The sequence below is a fragment of the Micromys minutus genome (genome assembly GCF_963924665.1).
Source record: "Micromys minutus genome assembly, chromosome: 1".
Classification (NCBI taxonomy): Eukaryota; Metazoa; Chordata; class Mammalia; order Rodentia; family Muridae; genus Micromys; species Micromys minutus.
This window is the reverse complement of record NC_137969.1, coordinates 151,185,880-151,197,473: the sequence shown is the minus strand read 5'-3', so window position 1 is coordinate 151,197,473 and position 11,594 is coordinate 151,185,880.

Below are 11,594 nucleotides of genomic sequence, written 5' to 3'. Positions count from 1 at the left end.
CTTGATGATAATGGACTGAACCTCTGAACCGATAAGCCAGCCCCAATTACATGTCATTTATAAGACTTGCCTTGGTCATGGTGCCTATTCACAGCAATAAAACCCTAACTAAGACAGTACCTTTACTATAGTTACTAAGTAAATCACATTTGAGAGCACCGAGTCACTTAGTGAACCTATTGGACTAGCCCTGGTTAGTAAGCGCCTGACTGAGATGTTGTGCAGAGCCTAGAGGAGGCAGCATTCAGGAGAAGGGAGAGAGGGGACTGCGGAAACGGCATGCTCCCTGTTTCAGGGAGAAAAGAATGGTATCATTAGTCTGGTGGAACTCATGAAGCACCAAGGGAAGTGACACAGGTCATCTAGAGAAAGGGTTTTGCTTTCTGTGGAGACCATTGTCACTCCAAAGCAGTGGGGCTCAGGTCAGGCAGAGGTCCGTGAATTTAGGGTAGCAAGTTCATTGTCCCCACAGTTTATATTCTGTTGTAACCTCAGAAGTCAAGACTAGTTGAGTAACATGGCCAACTGAGATTCTGAGCAGAACAAACCCATCTGCCCAGAGAGAGGAAAAGCCACAACTCCGAGCCCCTCACAGACACCCAGACTCTGTCCAGGAGACTTTTGGTTATATGTTCCCAGGCTGGACTTACATGTATTCCCACCTAAACGGGAAACAGAGTGAGTTTCAAGAGTGCGGTCACAGGTATGAAGCAAGACCATGTGAGAAAGACCAGCTGCTGTTTCCTGTGGCCTAAGCTGCTTCTGGCACCTGGGAAGGTTATTCGAAAGTTCGCTTTCCTTGCTCTGCTTTGCCTCCGGCGCCCACACTCCTTCTGGGCTCTCCTAACTTCCAGGACGTTCATGGAAAACAATGAAATGAGCGATGGAAAAGCCCTCCCCTTTCCATCCATCGTGTACCCCAGGTACTTCCTACTACCCCAGGAGACATGGCCCAGTAACTCAGACTCAGGGCCTCTTACCCAGTGATTAGTAACTTATTCTAGGTCCTCACAGTTGAGAGAACAAGAACATATCTGTCCTAAATTCGTCTCTGAATTTGCCTTTGCTCAGTTTCAAATTTTAATAGCTATCTAGTTCCAAAGTTGGCCCCTAAGCCATGTTCTCTGAGCTGGAGGAAGCGGGTGCTTCGGGCTCTTTATGGGACCTGTGGGTCCTCCGACTGTCCGTCAGTTGAGCTATGAACACAGACTGATACGTCATAAATGTCATACTGTGGGGAAAACACTGGACACACTGGCCTTTTTCAGAATTCTTTCACAGTGACTGGGAGGAAACACCCTCTGGTTCCAGCTCAGTGGCTGGCACCTCGCCTTTCGTGGCTTTTGCAGCACAACACCCTCTGGACCTCTGTTATTCTCTTCTCCACTCTTGCTTTATCGCCCCCAGCCTGCTGCCCTGCCTGGAGAATACAGTCTGAAAAACTAGTACCGCTGGATACACACACAATAAAGCCTCAGGCTTTTTTTTTTTTTTTTTTTTAAGATGAAAAGAAAATTGCTTTTCCCCCTGTACAGTTCTCTGTGGTTGCTGTAACAAATAACTGCAAGCCTGGCAATTTAAAACAACACATTTGTTCTCTTCTAGTTCTGAAAGTCAGAGCCTAAAACTAGTTTTGCTGGGTCCAAATCAAGGTCATGGGGGCAGCATTCCCTCTGGAGGCTCTGGGAACAATCCTTCTCTTGTCTTTTCCAGATTCTAAAGTCCTATGCCTTGCATTCCTGGGCTCCTGACCTCTTCCTCCACATCTAAAGGAAGCTTTTGTTTCAATACCTTACCCCTCTCTCCTGTGCCAAAGGTCTTTCTGTCCTCTTAGGAAGACAAATGTCATTGAACACAACTACAAGGACAGTATCTCATCATCAAAAACTCCTCAAAACCATCCATATCTGCATCCTTCACATATTAAGTAGCATTCATGGATTCTAGGCATTGGAGACCATGACTTAGGCTATCACACTGACAGGTGGAAGGTACTCAGTAGCAATACCCCTGGTAGAGCTGTCTCCTCTTCTTAACATAATCTGTCTAAAGTGCGGCCAGCAGTGATCACCCTCAGAGCCTCACAAGATGAAGAGTTATTAGCATTAGGAGGCTCATGGGGCTCCCTTACTCAATGTCTGAAGAAGCTCATGACCCTTCATAAGATCTCTGCCAGGCCTAACCCCCTCTGAAGCTGTATGTTAAGTGAGTTCTGGCTGGGGGAAGTGGCAGAAACTCTTCCATAGCAACTCTGCCTTCACATCATCCATGAGTGTTACAGCTTCACATGAGATGTCCCGGCTGCAAGGGCATGGGGGCAGTTCTGTGAGGAACTCTAAGAACTCCTGTTTGGTCAAGCTGAACGTGGATGGAATTCTTCCTTAGTCTGTCTAAGGTGACAGACATTTCTTCATATCCTGTCAAGGAAAGTCATGTGACAATCTCCTCCCACAGACTGAAATGTTGCTGAGAAAGGCAAAGCAGCCCTGTGTTCTGCCTGGGATACTATGGGTCCAGAAAGAGCCACTTAGTTCTGTAACAGAACTCGAAACACTGGGTAACTTAAAACAAAAATGCATTGACTTTCTAAAGTCTGGAAAGTCTGAAATTGAGGAGTGGCCCCTGGTGAAGGTTTTCTTACTGTGTAATCCGTAAGAAGAGGTAGAAGTGAGGGAGGAGACCAGCCAAACTTGCCCATCCTCGTGACCATGGCACTTCAGTCTCCTGGCCTAACTGGCTCTCGTTAGCCCCTAGTCCCAACACTGTTGCCCCGGGTGGAGGGTGTAAGTTCTCATACTCATTTTGGGGGTAGAGAACTGTGAGGTCTAAATGTAGATACCAGAAAAACAGTAGGTTCACAGGACAGGAGTTTAAAGAGAATTCAAGGGAGACATAGACTAAGCCAAACATTCTGGGGCCTGACAGATTGCTCAGAAGTTTAGCACACCAGCCCCTCTTCCAAAGACCTGGACTCAATTCCTGGAACTCATATGCCAGCTCACAGTGGTCTGTAACTTCAATCCTAGAGACTCTGATGGCTTCTTCAGGCCTCAGAAGGCACCACAATATACATGGTGCACACATAAACACCTATACACATTTTTGTTGGTGGTTGTGCTTGAGTTTGTAAGGGAAGGCAGCCTCTCAGAGTTGGCTCAAAACTTACCTAAACACCAAATTCTCAGCATAAAGGAGACTGAGACCTCAAAAGCATATTGATCTACCTGCCTCTGCTTCATGAATGCTAGATTTAAACATAAAAGTTTTAAAAAGACACATGGACACATTAGCCACTCACAGGTACACATGGACACACACACACAGGCCAACATACACATAGACACATGTGTACCAGCACGCAGGTTACGTGGAAATAGGCACACGGGCCTATAGACAGATAAATACACACAAGCAGGCCAAGGAGGGCTCTGACTAGGGCTCATATTTATACAGAATCACACAAAAGTGGCATATGCCCAGAACATAATATATTGTATCTGTTTACTTTGGGGTAGGGTCAACCATTTTGTTCTGACTCATAGTCTTCTGCTTTGTCCAGTGTTGGCCATGTTTACGCTGACTCATACCAGATACCTATATTAGTGCATGTTGTCTAAACATGAAATGGCCTTCCAGTCTCTGTTCCATAGCACTCCTATCAGGCAAATGAGAGACAAAAAGTGGTTTAAAAATGTCAGTATAATCATGTAAAGAAGAAAACCCTCTATGCTGATGACTGTGAGGTCATTGGAAACAAGACACTAAAGCCTTTCTTCCACCTAAGTAGCACAGGACTCCAGACTTGCAGCCTCGGGAAGGATCTGGACATGCCCTCAAAGCAGAGAGGGATTCTTGTTCTGAACACTGAACAACACATTGCAATGCCTCATAAAAAAAATGGAGGTGCCCTTCATGGGATTAAGAACTTCCTTTTGGGCAGGGAGGTGGGGATGGCTTAGCAGTTAAGTGTGAACAGTGCTCTTGCAGAAAATCTGGGTTCACTTCCTACAATTATTTCAGGAAGTTCACAACCACCTCTAACTTAAGCTTCAGCTCTGTCAGAGTTCAAGGGTATCTACATGCACGTGCGTGCTCACGCACACACACACACTCACACACGAAGTCACACATACTCACACACAAAGTCATACATACCCACACACCAACACACACACATTCACACACACACTCAAACACACACTCATATACACAGTCACACATACACACACTCACACATACACACTCACACACAGAGTCACACACACACACACACACACACACTCACACACACACTCAACACACACACACAATTTAAAATAATAAAAATAAATCTTTTAAAAAGTTAAATTTCAATTTTAAACCAGTTTCATCTTATTCCTAATTTTTAAAAGAATGGTATTACTGTTGTTCATTTATAAGTTATACAAAGGCATATGATTTTATCTTTTTCTATAATCAAAATTGATTCTTTTATAAAAATTATTGCATGAAAAACTTGGTCAGAATCCAATCTTAGTACACTGAGTCTCCATTTTGAGAAGGACATGCTTTCAGGAAGGAATGTTTTCCATAAAGTTTGCTCCTGATCATGGCTGGCAGCTATACGGACAAAAAGTTAAGTTTTGTCATAAAAAGCAAGTGAGTTTCACCACTTTTAACGTTCACTGAGGGAGTTGGAGCAATCACTGTTAGAGTGTGTTTGAATGCCTACAATGTTCAGGCATGACTGTGCTCAGTCCTAAATGAATCATACATACATGGCACACCCCAGAGATCATTGAGGAACAGGGGCTGAAAGTGTGAAAGAGAAGAAAGCATGTGCAACACATGTGCAACCCCAAATCAGGCCGAACCTCAGCCAGGGGCTGGTTGCTGGGCATGAAACGTCACCCCCTGGTGTGGAGCTATTATGTGGTTTTGGGGCTGGGAGAGAGAGCTTTCCTGTACCAGTGTAACCAGTGATAAGTTGACTGCTTAGTGTGAAATCACACACCCAGGAGGATTTGGCCAGCATAAACTGATCTTGACAGGAGATCAAAGAAGGAAGGAAAGAGGGAGAGAGGGAATGTCCCGCGCAACCGTCTCGCCTGCAAGAACGACGCAGCACACAAAATAGGATTCTTCTGCGGTAAACTTTAATGCTCTCGAGAGGCAGAGCATAAGCATACATCAAGTAGAAGCGAAGACCATGAACTATCTAGCCTGTCCCCTTATAAAGGGATCAGTCCTTGCCTTGGACGTGGAGCCCCCTGATTGGTTGAAACTCATCAGGCCCTATGACGCCACGGGAGAGGCAGAGCTCAAGGAGTGGAAAGTTACCCAGCGCGTGCGCACATGACTTGTTTACTGCTAACTCCAGCCGGATGTCAGCGCCATCTTGTAATGGAGAATATGCAGGCGGCGCCCCACAAGGGAAGGAGAAAAGGAGAAAAGGAAGGGAGGGAAAAGAAGAGAGAGAAAGAGAAACAAAGTTTGGTGTTTATGGAAGAGGGGTGGATTTGGGGAAAGTTGGGGGTGAATATGATAAAATTGTTTAAAACTCACAAGGAACTAATAAGATATGAATGAAAGACTTTAAGAAAAATGAATGTGGATTACACTTTTTACACTATCAAAGGGTTTTGTGGGACAGCTTTTAAAGATATTTGCCTGTGAGTTTATAAGTTTCATCTGTTTTCCAATAGACAGGTATGAACTAATTTACACTTGACCCTAAGAAAAATTTCACTGAATTGTACAAATAACTCTGTCAGTATTGGTGTAGGTGTGGTTGTGTGGGTTTATTTGCTTTTCTTTTTAATTAGCCTTAGTAGTGGTTATCAATTCACTTTAAAACACAAACATAAGTCACGGTAACATTCTACTTCAACCCCTAGATCTTCACAAGACCCGTAAGCCACTTCTGACTTCGGAACCTCTGGCTTCCTATGCCTTAGTGGAGAAATCTGAGACAACCCTTTAATCCAGCCCCTGGCTGTCCCTTTTATCTCTCCTCACCTCCACTTAGCAGAATGAGGGGCTTCCATTTACAGAGGCACATCAGCACACAGGGGCTCTAGAAGGCCCTCGAAGCTGGCCTGGATCTGGGCAGGTAACTCAGGAAACCAGGGAAACAGATTATAAACTAGAGCAGGACTTACTGATAAAGAAAAAAAAAAATAACAAAACACCCATGATAGCAAAAATCATTCTCAACAATAAAAGAATTTCTGGGGAAATCACCATCCCTGAACTCAAGCTATATTATAAAGCAATCGTGATAAAAACTGTATGGTATTGGTACAGAGACAGGCAGGTAGATCAATGAAATAGAATTCAAGACCCAGAAATGAACCTGCACACCTATGGTCACTTGATCTTTGACAAAGAAGCTAAAACCATTCAGTGGAAAAAAAAGAACATTTTCAACAAATTGTGTTGGTTCAAAGGGCAGTCAACAAGTAGGAAGGGTGATGTAAATTGACCCATTCTTATGCATATGAAGGATTTTCACATCTCTCCTTGAACTGATCCCACTGGAATTTGCATTACTGTTGCACATGTGTGTGTGTGTGTGTGTGTGTGTGTGTGTGTGTGTGATGTGCATGCATGAGTATGATTGCTCTTACATGTGTGTGCATGTGTATATGCAGATGCATGTTCACTGTATGTGTGTGCATACGTGTGGGGGGGTTACAGGTTTGTTTCCAGTGCCTTTCTCAGGCCTCACCCCCCTTATATACTGAGACAGTGTCTCTTTCGAAACCCAGAGCTAGCCAGCTTGCCTCGGGGACCCCTGCTCTGCCTCCCAAGCACAGGCCAGCACACTCATGAGAAATTCACATGGGCTGGGGATGCAAACACGGGTCCCCACACTTGAGCAGCAAGCAGTTTATCCATCAAACCACCTCTTAGGTCCCCTGCTCCCTTATTATTATGAAAGTTGCACTTTCTCTTTCATAAAACTAAAATGGTCCTTCCATACCACCCAGCTATTCTGTTCCTGAGTATCCACATCAAAACCTCACAAGCCACTGGTGTAGCGGTGTTTACCGCAGCACCACGTGACTCGGCTAGGAACCAACCCGTGAGTGCAGCAGCTGTGGCGCAGGGATGCTCCGTGAAATTTATTTTATACCAAAGGAAGGAAGCTATGTCTTACACAGAAGGATTAAAATACTGGAGACAATCGTATTAATGAATAAAGCCATAGTGTGTGTGTGTGTGTAAGCTACAAGCAAAACTGACAGGGGAAAAGAAGCAGAGTAAATGGCAGAGGATGGGGGGGAGAGGAAGGGAGATATGGGGGAGTGGGCTCAATGTTCTGTGTACACCCGTGTGAAAGTGTTCTTGTATAACACAGAACACATACAGTGAGCGTGTACGGTGAAGAATTGTTAAGAAGCTCAGGGAAAGAGAACTGTGCCTCTTCTTCCACGGCAATATTCCTTCTTAGGAAGTCTGTCTTGTCTAACTTTAACATACTTTAATGCTCCATCTTTCGTACACTGTTCGATTGACATGTGACACTGACTTTTAAATGCATCTACATTACATATACTGCATCCTGCTTCTTTTATCAAATAACATCATTATCCCAAATTTTGTTTTATTTTATTTTGTTTGTTTTGTTTTTAAGAGTCAAGTTTTGCTGTATATGCCTAGTTGGCCTAGCATTTTCGAAGTAATCCCAGGCTGACCCTAAACGTGTGGTAATCCTCCTGCCTCAGTCTCCCAACTGCTAGGACCACAGGTTTGCACCACCATGCATGACTAATATCTGTCCTTTTAATGGAGATTTTCATCACTTACACTGAAGATAAGTACATGGGCCCCCACCAGCTCATTCTTTTCTGTTCTCTTCTCAGTTTGCTGCCTCCTTCTCCTGTAGCTCCTCCCCTCCTTCCGACTTACGGCCATTTCATTATCCTTTGAGCTAGATCCGTTTTTTCTTCGTAATTTTTCACCTAACTTCTCTCTTCAGCGTCTGGACTTTATCCAAGATATTATGTTATCTTTTGCCTTCTTTGGGCTATGACACTTTCTCAGGCTTTTCTTGTTTTTGGTGACCTTGGCAGTTCTGAAGATCACTTATCACCTATTTATAGACTGTTCTTAAAGTTCAGCTTGTTGGATTTCTTGTTCTTGTACTGGAGTGGCAGGCTTGTGGAAGGAAGACCACCAAGTGTGTTCTCATGATGTGATAGGAAGTGGGCATTCCAGAAAGATGACGTACCACGGCTGATGCCTGGTCAGCTGGCTGAGGCCAGTCTGTAGAGCTTCCCCATTGGTTATAATCAGCGCTACATTGTTCCTTTTAGTGCTCAAATTATCCCAGCTCTGGACACTGTCCTGTTATAGCTGGCCCCTGGCTCCCATTAAATACCTTATCTTTTTTTTGTTCTGTTGTCAGGACCTTCTTTCTGTCACCTCATGTCATAACATGTCCTCAGAGTATGTTATAGTCCAGCCTCAGAATCAACATTCCTCGAACTTTTGGTTTCTTTAACTAGAAAATAGTACAGTAACCAAGATTTGGGCTTTGGATGTGCTCATTACTCCTGGATATTTCTGCTTCTAGAGTTTCTCAGATACAGTGGAAATATATGTGACAGCTATATATTTACATATATCTGGAGTGTTTTTATGCACAACTTCTATGTATTTATTAAGTTAAACATTAATTCATACTAATGTCTTTAACTTTAACTGAGTTCGGTTTCAGGCATTTCAACCTTCTTCCTTAAGAGTATGTCACGGACATGGGGCTGGAGAGATGGCTTAATGATTTAGAGCACTGGCTGTTCTTCCCAACAACCTGGGTTAAGTCCACAAAACCCACAAGGCAGTGCATACTTGTCTGTAACTTCAGTTCCAGAAGATCCAACAACCTCACATAGACATCCATGTAGGCAAAATACCAATGTATATAAAATAAAAAAAAATTTAAAGTATATCATTGAACTCCTACAGCTGATAAACAACTTCAGCAATGTGGCTGGATATAAAATTAACTCAAATCAGTACCCTTCCTCTACTCAAAGGATAAACATGCTAAAAAAGAAATTAGAGAAAAGACATCCTTCATAACAGTCACAAACAATATGAAATACCTTGGTGTGACCCTAGCTAAGCAAGTGAAAGATCTGTATGACAAGAACTTTAAATCTCTGAAGAAGGAAAGTGAAGATCTCAGAAGATGGAAAGATCTCCCATGCTCATGGATTGGAAGGATTAACACTGTAAAAATGGCCATCTTATCAAAAGCAATCTACAGATTCAATACAATCCCCATCAAAATTCCAACTCAATTTTTCATAGAGTTGGAAAGAGAAATTTGAAAATTCATCTGGAATAACAAAAAACCTAGGATAACAAAAACTATTCTCGACAATAAAAGAACTTCCATGGGAATCACCACCCCTAACCTCAAGCTATATTGAAGATCAATCGTGATAAAAACCACATAGTATTGGTACAGATATAGGTAGGTAGATCAATGAAACAGAATTGAAGACCCAGAAATGAACCCACACACATACAGTAACTTGATCTTTGACAAAGGAGCTAAAATATTCAATGGAAAAAGGACAGCCTCTTCAACAAATGGTGTTGGTTCAACCAGCAGTCAGCATGCAGAAGAATGCAAATCAATCCTTTCTTATCTCCTTGTACAAAGCTCAAGTGCAAGTGGAACAAAGATCTCCACATAAAACCCAGTACACTGAAACTATTAGAAGAGAAAGTGGGGAAGGGTTTAAAACACAGGCACAGGGGAAATTTTCCTGTACAGAACGCCAGCAGCATATACTCTAAGATCAACAATCAACAAATGGGACCTCATGAAATGACAACATTTCTGTAAGGCTAAGTACATTGTCAAGAAGACAAAAAGGCAGCCAACAGATTGGGAAAATATCTTTAACAATCCTACATCTGATAAAGGGCTAGTATCCAATATATACAAAGAACTCAAGAAGTTAGACTCCAGAAAATCAAACAATCTTACTTAAAAATGGGGTACAGAGCTAAATAAAAAATTCTCAACTGAAGAATACTGAATGGCCAAGAAGCACCCAAAGAAATACTCAACATTCCTAGTCATCAGGGAAATGCAAATCAAAACAAACCTGAGATTCTACCTCACACCTCAGAATGGCTAAGACCAAAAACTCAAATGGCAGCAGATGCATGCGAGGATTCAGAGAAAGAGGAACACTCCTCCACTTTCAGTGGTGTTGCAACAACCACCCTGGAAATCAGCCTGACAGTTCCTCAAAAAATGTACATAGTACTTACTCTTTGTGGACCCAGCTATACCACTCCTGGGCATATACCCAAAAGTTGCTCCAACATATAACAAGAACACATGCTCCACCATGTTCATAGCAGCCTTATTTATAATAGTCAGAAGCTGGAAAGAACCCAGATGTTCTTCAGTAGATAAATGGATACAGAAAGTGTGGTATATTTACAATGAAGTACTACTCAGAAACAATGACTTTATAAAATTCCTTGGCAAATAGATGGAACTAGAAACTATCATCCTGAGTGACACAACCCAGTCACAAAAGAACACACATGATATGCACTCACTGATAAGCAGATACTAACCCCAAAAGGCTCTGAATACCCAAGAAACAATTCAAGGCTTTATGAAGTTCAAAAAGAAAGAAGGCTAGATGTGGATGCCTCAGTCCTTTTTAGAAGGGAGAACAAAACACTCACAGTAGGAAATACAAGGTCAAATAGAGGAGCAGGGATTGAAGAAAAGAGCAGAGACTGCCTCACCTGGGAATCAACCCATATGCAACCACCAAACCCAAGCACTATTGCCAATGCCAAGAAATGCTTACTGGCAGGAACCATATATGAATGCTTCCTCAGAGACTCTTCCAGAATCATACAGATACAGTTGAGGATGCTTGCAGCTAATCACTGGACTGATCATGGAAAACCCAGTGAAGAAGCTAGAGAAAGGTCTGAAGGAGCTGAAAGGGTTTGCAACCTCATGGGAAAAACAACATTATCAACCAACCAAACTTTCCAGAACTCCCATGGATTAAACACCAACCATTAAGCACACATGGAGAGACCCATGACTCCAGTTGCATATATAACAGAGGATAGCGTTGTCTGGCATCAATGGGAGAAGAGGCCTTTGATCCAGTGAAGATGTGTTTTCCCAGTGTAGGGGAATACCAAGGCAGTGAGGTGGAGAGGATGATTGGGAGAAAGTTCACCTTCATGGAAACAAGTGGAGGAAAGGATGGGAGGGGGAAAAGGGATAACATTTGAAATGTAAATACAGAGAATATCCAATAAAATTATTTTTAAAAAGTATATCATCAACAAACTTATAGCCAACATCATAACACATAGAGAGAAACTGAGAGCATCTGCTTTCATATCTACAACAGGACAAGAGTGCCCACTCTATGATTAGTGAATATGGAGTTCAAAGTCTTAGCTAGAGGAGTAAGAAGGAAAAAGAACCAATAAAAATGATGCAAATAGGACCGAATAAGTCAAACTATGCCTGTTTACAGACAGTGCAACCTTATTCTTAGAAGACCTAACTAACTCTACCATTAGACTTTTTGAACTGAGAAACA